The sequence below is a fragment of the Mesoplodon bidens genome (assembly GCF_964165515.1).
Source record: "Mesoplodon bidens genome assembly, chromosome: 2".
NCBI classification, from domain to species: domain Eukaryota; kingdom Metazoa; phylum Chordata; class Mammalia; order Artiodactyla; family Ziphiidae; genus Mesoplodon; species Mesoplodon bidens.
In genome coordinates this window covers 165414004-165426735 of record NC_138177.1, presented here as the reverse complement: position 1 = coordinate 165426735, position 12732 = coordinate 165414004, and positions in this window count along the sequence as shown.

The window sequence follows — 12732 nt, the reverse complement described above, 5'->3', positions numbered from 1 at the left end:
GAGCCTCCCGCCTCCTGACCCTCGAGCCTGGGAGAGATAACAGGCCGGAATAGTGCTGACTTGCGGTTCAGAAATCCAATATCCTCCGCGGCGCACTAATCGACTACCTGAGCTCCCGGCCCGCGCCGCCGAGCTGCCCCGATTAATCCTGCGGCTCCACAGCCTTAATTAGTTTAACAGTTTCAGGGGCAGGAGAGGCAGGCAATAGGGTCTCCCAGACCTGCGGGGACACAGGCCCCCATGCCGGCCCTGCCTGGCACCCCACCTCCCCGGTCACACCTGCCCCAGCCCCAGAGGCCCCTTTTCACACCATCTGCAAAACACTGGGTCTTTCCTCCTGGGGGACAGTCCCAAGGGCTGGCACCTGGGTCGGAAGGTAAGTCTTGTGGAACAGAGACTCCCCCATCCCAGCTTGTCCCTGTGCCCGTGGCCTGGGTGCTTGCTCTGGCCTGCCCTCTGGGGCCCTGCCAACTGTCCGCCCCATACCACTGGGCAACATGTCGTCTCTTTAGGGTGACAGACAAGCTCCCAAGTTACTGACAACCCCCCAACAGCATGAGATAATCACACATGTCACTCCCCACACCGGCATGAGATAGGCACATGGTGACATCTCACACATACCCAACAGTCAGAGAGACAGGAGTACGAGTGGGTGACTACCCTCCTAACAGGATGAGCTAAGCACAGAACCTGTCACTTCCTCCAAAGCCTGAGATGGGCACATCTGATACCCCCAGACAGTATGAGACAAGAACACAGGTTGTCACCCTCACAATGGTGTAACTGACATACAACCAGGCGCCCCCTCACCCACTGATAGGATGTGAAATGCACAGAGAGCCTGTCTCTCACTCACTGTCTCTCTCTCTCTCTCTCTCTCTCACACACACACACACACACACACACACACACACACACACACACACACCTCACCTTCCAGGTGTGACAGAGGTACGGACCCCTCCCCCGAACACACAGAGTATAAGCCAGGGACACAACCTCACCCCTTCCCCATCGGTCCTCCCTCCAGATTGCAGGATGGGTAAATGACATGTCACCCTGGCTGCTTTGGACAGGTGACAGCCCACCCCACCCCTCCCCCATCACTGCCAGCCTGGTGGTGCCGTCCTCTGCCTGCAGAGGCGTCACAGCTCACAGGGCATGAATGTCACCCCAGCACTGCCAGAGCCGGGCCCAGCCACATGTTGCCCCAGTGACAAACACCACTGGCCCCAGGAGGTGGAGGTGCACAGGGCTCTGGGCATGACCTTGGTCCCTGAACACCAGGAGGGGAGGTGCCGTGGCTCCCTCCTGGGTAACCCACTGGCCCGGAGCTGGGGAAGATGAGTGCTGGGAAGAAAGCCGCCTGGGCACACAGACAACCTGAAAATGCCACCTCCCCAGGCAGCCACCCCCACCCCACTTCTAACTGAATGTAGCTGTTATCGAGGGAGGGGGCAGACTGTGTAGTGGAGGGAGGCTGTCAACGAGGCCTGAGGAGCAGTTCCTACAAGACTTCTTAGAGGTGGGGGAGGGGAGGCAGGGTAGGGGTTGCTGTCACCGTGCCCTCGGGGGCCCAGGACTGAGGGAGTGGGACGATAGCTTCAGACTCCCACTGTGGCCGGGGGAGCCCCTCTTTCTTACAAGGGCCTCCTCTCCAAATTCAGGCCACAGAGCCTGACAAGGAGGCCAAAGTCCAGGGGCATGACTCACCCAGGGAACAGGCCCAGCCTGCTGGCCAGAAAGTGAGGGAGGACAGGAGCCAAGGGGCCTGGGTTCAAGTCTGAACTCCTCCCAGGCCAAGCGGAGTGACCTTGCAGCAGAGGCTCAGTCTCTTTGGCTTTGGGGAAGTGGGGAAGAGGCGGCAGCCAGGGAAGCGCTGAGGCTGCAGACCAGCAAGCACAGTCCTGGGGCCACGGGAAGGAGGACACAGCGGGTCCAACCCCTGGCTCCGCTGCTTCCCCACCAGGAACCTCAGCTTTCTGTACCTCAGTTTCCTCAGCTGTAAAGCAGGAATGATAACGTCAGCCTCACGAGATAACGCAGCATGAAGTGGACACGTGCTCAGGAAACGGGAGCTTCTTATTGAAGAGGGGAAAAGAGACTAAGAGAGGGCAGGAGATGTGCCCAAGCCACAGATCAAGCTAGTATCGGCTGAACTCAGCCACCACCTCCAGGCTTCCCACCTGAAGCTGTTTCTTAAGACTGCTTGGAGATTCATTGTGTGTGCACGTGTGTGTTAGGGTGTTGTTGCTTATAGAGCTGCCCTACTGTCCAGTGAAGATCAAGGAAATGGGTAGGAGTCTGTCATATAGCCTGACCTTTACCCTAAACCCCACTTGGCCCACCTTCAAACTCTGGACCAGAGGGCCAGCTCTATGGGAGGGAGGCAGCCCACACTCCAGCCCCCATGACCAGCACCAGCACCTGGTGCTCGGAAGGACTGGGGGACTGGGAGGTCAGTGTCTGGGGCCCTCTCATTGTACAGAAGCTCAGAGAGGGACAGGCCTAGCCTGAGGTCACACAGCATGACAGCAGCAGAGCCCAGAACCCTGGCCGGGGACAGCCTCAGAGCAGAGTTGTCTAGCCCCTAGGGTGGCTGGAGCTGGGGGGCCCTGGGGGACTGAGCAAAACGTGGCGACAGATGGCCTGCCGAGGCAGCGGCGATCTGGGCGGCTGGCAGGCATGCTCGCTCCCGCGCAGGGAAGCGGCTAATTTTAGCTGAGGCCTCGATGCCAGCTTTGTTCCCCCCACCCACCCGCCGAGGGGGCCCAGCATGCCTTGCGTGCAACCCGCCTCCCCCAGGCACCCCTACTCCCCCGCCTGGCCACTTGGTGAGTAGTGCCCAGACCCCAGGGTCCTAGAACTGTCTGTCTGGCCAGGTCTCATCACACCCAGAGGCAAGGGCTGGGCCCTGGAGGCCTGGCATCCCCACCCCAGGGCCTGCTTCCCATGATGCGAAGCTCATTCTGAAGAGGGGCTGTGGGGAGAAGGGCTAGAGGCCACTGCCCAGACAGGGAGGGAGGGCCTGACAGCAGGGGCTGCCAGTCTTTGCGGGGGGGCTGGCGGGGTGGTGGTGGTGGGCACTGTCCTCCACCAGATACTTAAGGAGACAGGACCCTTATGCTACCCCTGCCCTGAGCCAAACAAATTCTTCTGTGCTGGAGTCCCCCTCCGGCACAGAGTAGTGGTGAGCAAGGGGCTGGGAGTCACTTTACCCTTTCCCTGTTCTTTAGAAGCCCGATTTTGTTCCAGGAACTCAAAGTACTTTAAAAAAAGTCAGAGATAGAGCAAGGGTAGTACCCCACCCCCACCCCGTGCCACTGGGGGAAACTGAGGCACAGTCTGAAACAGCTTTCATTGTAGCAGGGGAGGAACAAATCCCAGGAATCAGTGAGGGAAGCCTAAACATGCTCTACTTTGAGTTCTTAGAGCCGGGGGCTTCTTGGGCCAGCTCAGCCCCTAGGACTAGCCTCTGCCTCCACCTGGGCTGGTAGAAGGTAAGCTAGATGGATGGAACCTGTCCTCTGAAGCCCTGGGAAGGGAGGCCTGGCATTCTTGGTTCCCGGTACCCCGCCCCCTGTGGGCTCTTTGACCATAGAACCTCCCCTCCTCATCTCAGGTTCAACTACATGTGCCCAATGGGGTGCCAGGACATCTGGCCCCCCACTTGAAAGGGGACTCCTTCGGGGTGATTCTGGAGGGCCCCCCTCTCCCAGTTCCAACCCAGGGGCCGTGAGGGTAATGGCCAAGTGGGAAATAGATAAAGAAGGCTGGAAGGAAATCTATGTACTAGAAGGAGACAGTCGGAAGAAGGGAGAGAGAGAGAATGAGAAACCAAGGCAAAGAATCAGATTCAGGAAAAGAGAGACAGAAAGAGGGAGAATGTGGGGGCAAGAGAAACGGGGCAGAATGAGGGTGAAGAGGCAGGAAGAGATGAGGAGGGAGGGGCTGCGGGAGAGACAGAGAAGAAGCCAGAGAGGAAGGAGAAGAGCGAAAAAGAGACTCAGGAAGAGAGGGACAGAGGACGAGGAAAAAGACAAAGAGACAGAGAGACAGGCAGGATGAGGCAGAGACAAAGACAGAGAGAGAGAGCAAGACACATGCAGAGGGGAAGGAGATGGAGAAGGAGTGCCGCGGACGGGGCAAGACACCACAGGGAGCTGGAGACACACAGAGGGACTGACACACCCAAAGACCAACAGACACAGAGTGAAAGGGCGAGACGCACTCAAGAGACTGGGGAGGGAGGAAGGGGGAGACACTAAGTGATAAAGTGTGTGTGTGGGGGGGGGCAGCAGGAGTAGACGGAGGCAAGGAGGGAGGGGGCCTGAAGAGGAGGAGGGGGAGATGTCGTCGTCAGAGCTGGGGGGGACAGGACAGAAATGGAATGTGGGTCTGGGCATGAGGCTCACAGATGCATCGGCTCCGGTTTCAGCTGGGGCAGTTGGCTGCTGGTGTGGGGGGGGATATGGTGGTGGTGGGGAGGGAGAAAGGAGGAGAGCTGACAAGGGAGGGGGGCCTGTTGCCATGGCTGCGGGCACTGCAGGGGCACAGTCTGCTGGCACTTGGAGTTCTGGGCATGGTAGGGGGCAGACTGAGGGGGAGAGAGGGCAGTGATGAAGAAGCCTGGCCCCTGCCCTCGGGGCTCTACCAGGAAGAAAGTTTCCAGAGAGAGGATGGGAGACCTTGGGAGCTGAGCAGAGCTCTGGGCCCTGCTCCACTCCATGGGGGGCACCACTCTCTGGGGTGCCTGCGGGCATCCCTGGTTCCCACCCATGCCTCAGGCTGGCCCCTGGGGATCCTCTTTCTCTGTCCCCTCCAGTCTAGCTGAAGATCCCGCATGCTGCTGCTGCTGCTGCTTCTGCTTGCAGGGGAGCAGCAAGATTGTGAATTCAGGATCTGTAATCCTAACGCAGAGCCCAGGCCTACCGGGCTCCAGTTGCCAAGGCGACGGAGGGTCAGAGGGCAGCGCAGGGCGCCCGCTCCTCCAAGTCAGAATCCCAATTGTTAAAGCCCAAGAATAAACAGCTGAAGCGGCCATGGGGGGGCCTGGAGGGGGGCTGAGGTCTGCATCGGCTCAGTGTGGTGTTGTCAAGCGAGATGTCACTAATTGTCTGAAGGAACGGGCTGAGGCAGCTCTTAACTGCTTCTGTGCCACCGGAGACACCTTGGCTGCCTGGCCCCATCCCCCGGGCCTCACAGCATTCCACCGGGCCGGCTCGGTGGTGGGGGGTGTGCTGGCCCAGCACAATCCCTGCCTCCCTTGCACTGAACCCCCTACATACTTTGGCTCCCAACCCTCCTCCCTGCCCCGCTTGGAACCTCCCACCTGCAAGCGAAATGCTTTATGTCCCCAGAACCAGTACCCCCCAATTACTGGAATCACAGTACTCCTTATAGCCCAGAACCGCCACTCTGGCCTGCAAAAGCCCTCCCAGCTCCTCCAACATCTCTTCTTCCTCATCTTCTCAGAAGTCAGGGATTCTGGTACAAGGTGTGTGGACTGCAGAGGAAAACAGATTTCGGGTTCTTCTGATCTTTGGTGGGGGGAGAAGCCCTCCTACGGGAAGAGGGAAGGTCTATGGCATCCTCTGTGCAACTTCCTACTCTTAGTCACACACCAGAACTAAAGACCTGAATGGAGCCTGGAAACCTGGTTTCTAGCTTTGATTGTTCTACCTACTTGCTGTGTGACTTTTGCCAGGATATTTTCCCTCCGTGAGCCTATCTCCTCATTTACTATCCATCCTAAACATTTAGTAGTGCCTATTCTGAGCCATGCCATGTCTGGAACTCCTGCCCAGAGGAACTTCCAACCCAGTGGCTGAGAAAGGCTCATAAGACAAGGTAGAAAGCAATCAGAGACCCATCAGGTAAGATATTCAATGAAAAACAAGGAGCAGTTTGGTAAACCGTTCAGTGGACGGCTGCTGCTGTTAGGAGCAGTCAGTACCGGTATCGCCGTTATGACGGAGGGTCGCTAAAAGGGGGTAGGTCATCAGAGAAAAGATTGGGTGGAGGTCGGTTCTGGAAGGCTTCCTGCAGAAAGTGGTACCTGGTAAGATTTGGACAGGTGGGCAAGAAGGTAGAGCGCACCAGGAGAGAGGAGGTCTTGGGAGCTGCTCTGTACACTCTCAGGGTCGTGCGCTCAGCCCCGCCCAGAGCAGGAAGGGCGAGGCCTTCAATGGTCTCCCCGCCCCATGGGCCGGCGCTGCCTCCCCCTCCACCTACTGCGCCTCCAGATCTCCGGAGAGCGGAGCCTGGGAGGGGCGGGCCGCCCGTAGGCACGGCTCCCGGAGATTGGTAGCACCTGGAGTGATGTCATGGGGAGGGGCCAGGTCTTCGGACACATCCCTGCTCCAGGCCCCGCCCCCCTGCTCCGGGCCGAAGCGTGGGTCCCGGGAGGGGTCGCTCAGGCAGCCTCGCGGCCCCCTCAGGTGGCAGGCGGGGCTGGGGCGCTGTCCGTGGGCAGGGAGCTGGGCGCGGAAACAGGGGATCCCCCAGAGAGGGCCTAGCCCAGCCCCGGGCTGGACTCGTACAAAAGGCGACTTGTTCTTTCTTGGGATGCCTGCGCCTTCTCAAACATACCTAGAGCCACACTCCGGGGAGAGCTACACCCACACATGGCTGCACAAACCCGCCGGGGTGGGGAACAGGGGGCTGTCGCCAGCCCCAGAGGTTGGCGTTAAGAAGAACTTTGCCCCAGCCACCCCTTGCCACAGACTAAACATCATTCACCTCACCCCATCCTAGCCCAAGTGACCTGGATACTCCCACAGTCTCCTGCAGAGCCCTGGGGACACTGACCCAGTCACATTCTCATAACTATCCTCTCCCTCAGACCAACTCTAGCGGCTCACCAACTCCTCTGGAGCCAGACTGCCAGTTTTAATGCGGGTGCCACACTAGTTGTGACCTTGGGACATAATGAGGCTCACTAAGGTTTACTTTTTACTGAGCACTTGTTCTGTGCCAATCTTTACAATTGCCCTTTATGGTGAGTACTATTAGTCCCATTTTGTAGCTGGGGAAACTGAGCCTTGGGTTAAATAGCTTGCCTAAGCCAGAGGCAAGGATCTGAACCCAGGTCAAACTTGACTTCATAGCCCACGTTTTTCCGTGTATTATCTCTGCCTCCCATCACACCATGCTACCCTCTAACACCCCACCACACACAGCAAAGCCATCTCAGAGTTAGGGTGTAATTCTCCACCCCAAACACATCTCAGTGTCACCATCTAGTATCAGGCAGCTTCTCTCACTAATCAGTGTGTGTTCTGGGGGGTAGTCTCCTACCTTTAAGCTTCCCCAATCCCCAATGTTGGCTATCAGAGTCATAAATGGGACACAGTAGGAGCAAGGCCAGAACAGGCTACCTCTAACCTTTCCAGCAAGCTCACCTCCACCTCCCCTGAACTTAGGATGAAAAAGCACTGCCATACTGGCTGGGGCTCCAGGCCTGCAGCTCTCCCTGACCCCTTGGGCCAGGACCCTCCCCTAGCCCCCAGTGCTTGCTGAGAACAAGTCCTCGAAACAAACTCCTTCCTGGGGATGTCAAAGCACCTTTCCTGGGGGAGGCGGCTCTATGATCCCCTGAGCAGGGCTAGGATCCGGTTACTCTTTCCCCAGCTGTGCCTGGACTCCTTGGGGCTGACCTTTCACCTCATCCAGGCCAGGACCCAAAGGGGGCTGGAGTCCAGCCCTCACCTCCTGTTAACCCTCTGCATTCCTCATCTTTCCATTCCAGAGCCCCCGCGGGGAGGGGGTGGTCTCAGGAAGCCCAGCCGGGCATGCCAACCTTTTCCCACCCTCCCATCCTGGGGTCTGGTTTCCCAGAGAGCTTTACAGAATGCTCCTCCCTGCCCCCTGCCCAAGCTGCCCTGCCCTGCTGGGATCAGATACCTCCGCCCAAGCAGCTGAAAATGACCTGGGCTATTTTCGCTCTGGGATCACGTTGCAAACTCCCCCTTGAGCTGGCAGCTTCCCACAATCCCTCCAGACCATTGCCCCCCACTCCTCATCCCTCACCCAGAACCACTGACCAATAGGACAGGAGGGCTGTAAGAGACCACTGGCCTGAGCCCCTCAGATGGGGAGACTGAGACCATGAGGAGTCAGGTACAGGACTGGGCAGAGAACCAGGCTTCCTGGGTCCCCGCCCAGGTCTCTTTCTACTATCTAGCACAGCCTGCTCTGTACCCTAGATCTCAGAGCCTCTGACCCAGCCAAAAACCCAGCCGACCTCCTCCAAGCACCAGAAAGTCACACTGGAGGCTACCCACAAATCTCTGGGCCACCCTACATGTCAGAAACTGCTTCTGCCACACTCTTTTCTTTGTTTAGAACTGGGACCAGATCTGTACCTGTGTCACAGCCATGTGGACCACGGGAATGTTTGGGGGGTTGCAAACTGGGAGGAAAGACAGGGAGACAGACCCAGAGGAATAGGAGGCTGATTCAGGCTTCCAGAGGTTTACATTGCACAATCCTTCCATGTTCCCAGCAGCCCCTTGCCCCACCTTCTCGGTACCCACCCCCCCATTCCTACAAACCCAGCCCCCTCCAGGCCCCTGCCCCTCCACCTCAAGCCCCGGTCCTCCTGGGCAGGAATGTGACTGGTCAGGTCTGAGCTGACCACATGAGTGGCTATAAGGCGACAGACCCCCATCCTCCCATCCCCCCAGCCTGGGGGAAGCTCACATACCAAGGTGAGGTGGGAGCTGCTTTAACCCTTTGCAGCCAGGCTTCCAGGGTGAAAAAGAGGGGTACTCTACTTCCAATGGCCACTCCCAAACAGTGCTGCCAGGCTGGGGAGTGCAGGCAGAACCTACTTCCCCCAATGGGTGGAATGGGGGTACTTGCCCTGCTAGTCCCTGTTAAGAAAAATTATCCTTTGCCACACCAACTGTTTAGTCTCATCTCCCATGACATTTAGAAAAACAGTCATGGACTGGTGCTGAGGGAAGAGAAGGAAAGGAGGTATCATGAACCCCAACCTCGGGAGCCCCTGGTCTGATGGGAGAAATACAACCCTGCCCTGGGGAGTCTGATGGGGGAGACCAGGCACAGAAGCTGGGACAAAGAGCTGAGAGCAGAGAAGAGCATGGAGCCGCGCAGAAGTGGGAGGAAGCCAGGGCAGGAGCAGAACAAGCCAGGTGGGGTCAGATCGGGCAGGCTTCCCGGAGGCCCCTCTGCCCACACCCCTCCCCCCAGGCTCTGGAATCTCGGGGGTCAGGGCTGAGGGACAGCCCCGCCCCCTGCTCCCCTCGGGCTTAGGAATTCCACCAGCCAAGGGGGGGGGTGGCTGCTTCGGCCTCAGTCCAAGTTGGCTCCCACTGGACCGGGAACTACAGCTCCTCCTCGCCCCCCCCACCAACCCAAGCCCCTGGGCTGGCCCCCGGCCCCCTCCCTCGCCCTCCCAGGCTGGCACGGTGTGTGCCAGGCGCTGGCAGAAAACAAACCCGCCGGGGTGGGTTTGCAGGGAGCGGGGTAACCTTGACACAGTTGCGGCAGTCGCTAATGGCAGACACACACTCCGCCTGTTCTGGGGGGACTGTTGCCGTTGCTAGGAAACCGGCAGCCGCGTGAATGGAAATGGGTCAGTAAACCTGGGGAGAGATAGTGTGACACTCGAACCACTGCAGCTGCTCCAGCCCACACCGAAATCCCTCCTCTTCAATATTTATCACTCCCGCCTGGGCCCTCAGCTCCTGCCAGGCCCTGCACCAGCCTGGCCCTCAGGCCCCCCGCAAGGCTCAAGAGAGGAGGGGGAGAAAAGAGATGTGGGGGTTGCTTATCCGCTCCTTGGGTGGGGGGGAGCCCCAGGAGGGATGGAACTGGTTCTGGAGGAGATTGAACAGGAAACAGTCTAATCCCGTGGCAGGGAAGGGGTTAAAAGGTCAATTCACGCCTGTTCCTGATTTAGGCACCGTGGTAAAATTACTGCGAGTGTGAGCGGGTTGCGACTGCCTGCTTGCCTACCTGCGGAGGGACTGATTAAGACAGAAGACCTCTCTCCCAGTGTGTAAGAGATGGCAGGGCAAGAGGCACCCAAAACATGGCCAGGAATCCCTCACAGCCTGGCAATTCCCCCAATACAGCCCAAGGCTTCCTAACAGCCAGAACTGATGCCCCTCGTACAATCTGAGAGTACCCCAAACGGACAAAAGCTGCCTATTGCCTTACAATGTCGTCCTGTACAGACACTCCCCGCGAACAGCCAGACACTTGCTGTTCAGAAAACCTTGACAACACCCCTGCACAGATACCCCACAATAGAATGTGACAACTGCAATTCAGAACAGTGCAGTTCAGCACAGCACCTATAAACAAACCGACAAACCTAGGCACAGGCACAACTGTGTTTGACTGTGTGTTGAATCTTCTGTAACTTCCCCATAAGGCTGGAGCCTCCCCACACAGCCTGCCCTAACCCAAAGCCTGGCTCTGCGGTTCATCTATGTTTTTTTCCTCCCTCCCATTGTCAGCCTCCTTGTCTTGCACACACCCCAGTAAACTGCCCCTGTGTTTGCTCTTCTGGACACACCATCCCACAAGCTAGCTGCCTCATGCACCGCACCCCCCATTCCCTGGAGGCTGGCTGGTCACTGACACACACATTCCCTTCCCCTAGAAGCAAGCAGAGTCTCACAGCCCTGCCTGACACAGGCTCTTGTTCTTAGGCACAGGCCTCTCTACTGACAACAGGGACCCTGGGAATCAGCAGCACCACTTGGGTGATATGCCCCCTCCACCCATCACAATCTCAGCCAGGATCCCTGGAGGGTGTGTCTTGGGAAGGGAGGCACTCCAGCTTTCTGGAGGAGGGGGGGGATACCTCAACAGGAATCTCCCAGCTGACTCGGTTCTGTGTGCTCCTATCTCCTAGGATACATCAGTCAACACAGGCTCCGAGCCTGTCAGAGCTGGAAGGTGCCTTAGGGAGTCACTAATCCAGCCTCCTCTGCTATGCAGGAGGAAACCGAGGCCCAGAGAGGGGAAGTGCCCTGCCCAAAGTCACACAGCCCAACTGCTGCTTCCAGCCCCTTTCTCTTCTACAGTCTCTGAGAGCCCTCCATGATAACTGGGGGTGGGGGACAGTCAGCCTAGGAAGGTTTCTCTGAGGCAGAGCGAGATGGGACTGGATTAGCTAGGAGAGGGAGAGCCTGTAGTCCTAGAGAGTTTATGAGAACTGCCCAGCAGTGTATTCAGACACATGGGCACCTGGCAGCCCTGGAATCTGGGCCACATAAGCTTCCTCGAATTTGTACTTTGCCAAATTTATCTGGTAGACACTCACCCCCAATCCACTTCTTATCCCAGGGCCCCAGAGAGCTGCCTCCCCAAACCAAAGGTAAAGCGAGGCTGCTCTATTCCCTATACCCGGCCTAGAATGTACATTCTAGGGAATCCCTGCCTTTTATTATTATTATTTTTTTTTATTTTTTTTTTTGGCCACGCCATGTGGCATGTGGGATCTTAGTTCCCTGACCAGGGATTGAACCCACGCCTCCTGCAGTGGAAACGTGTGGAAGCATGATGTCTTAACCACTGGACTGCCAGGCAAGTCCCTGCCTTTTATTATTTAAATAGTTCTCTGCCAGGGAGCCTCTGGGATGCTGTGAAAGACGTTTTCTGCAAGGTAGTTTTAATTTCAACTACATTTTGCCGAAAAGCAAAATGAGGGTCACAGAGGTGGTGTAGTTTGTTCAAGTTCACACAGACAACAAATGGAGCCTTGAGTTCCTTCCAGTACACAAGGAAGGCCCATCCAACAGGAAACAGGGAGAACTGGGGGGAGGGTGGGATAGGAGGAGAGGGAAGGGTGGGAGTTGACACAGGCCCAGGCCCAACATCCTGGGCTGAGGGGGAGCCAACAAGCATTTGAATTTGAATCTGGGTATCTGGGTTCCACCCCCCCACCCACTCTAGCAGAGGTGAAGTGAAAGGTCAGCAAGGAGATGGGAGGGAGAGGAAAGCAGAAGTCCACCAGCTTCTCAGCCTGCATGGGCCATGCCCCAGGGAGCTGGGCCGGGGGCTGCCCCAACTTCCCGGCCCCAGAGCTGTCTGCCAGCCTCCACCCCCACCTCCACCTCCACCCCCCAACAGCAGAAGGAGCATTGTGAGGAGACCCTGCCTCCTCCCTGGGCCTCAGTTTCTCCATCTGTACTAAGAGCTAGCCTAGCAGGAAGGATTTCTTAAGGGCCCTTCCAACTTTAACAGAATGTGGCGAACAGTCCTAATTTCTCAGTCTCCAGCACAAATGTACGTCTCTCCCCCAGACTGGAACTAGCTGAGAACAACCTTAGATATGTGTTTAATGAATAAATAAACACTCAACAGAACCAATGTCTTTCCGTCTTTCCCAGCCCAACTGAGAGGCACTACTTACCTTGGAAGGCCGAATTTCTCAAGGCTGTTGGAAGGGAAGGGGGATTCGAACACTTTGAAGGCTCTGAATGGGGCTGTCTGATACACAGGTGCCCTTTATTTCCTGTCCTGACTATATGCAGACACTACGGTGATTGCTTTAAATGTTCTTCAACTTCAAGGCCGTGGCCTACCTACTATCATCTAGCTTTTCAAATGAGCAAAGGGACTAAGGAGTGAAGGGACTTGCTCAAGGTCACACAGGCAGTGAGTGGAGGAAAAGGTATTGGAACTGCACCTATCCCTTCTGCTTGTTTCACACAGTGAGCGTCTGCTGGGTTGGGGAAGGACATGAAG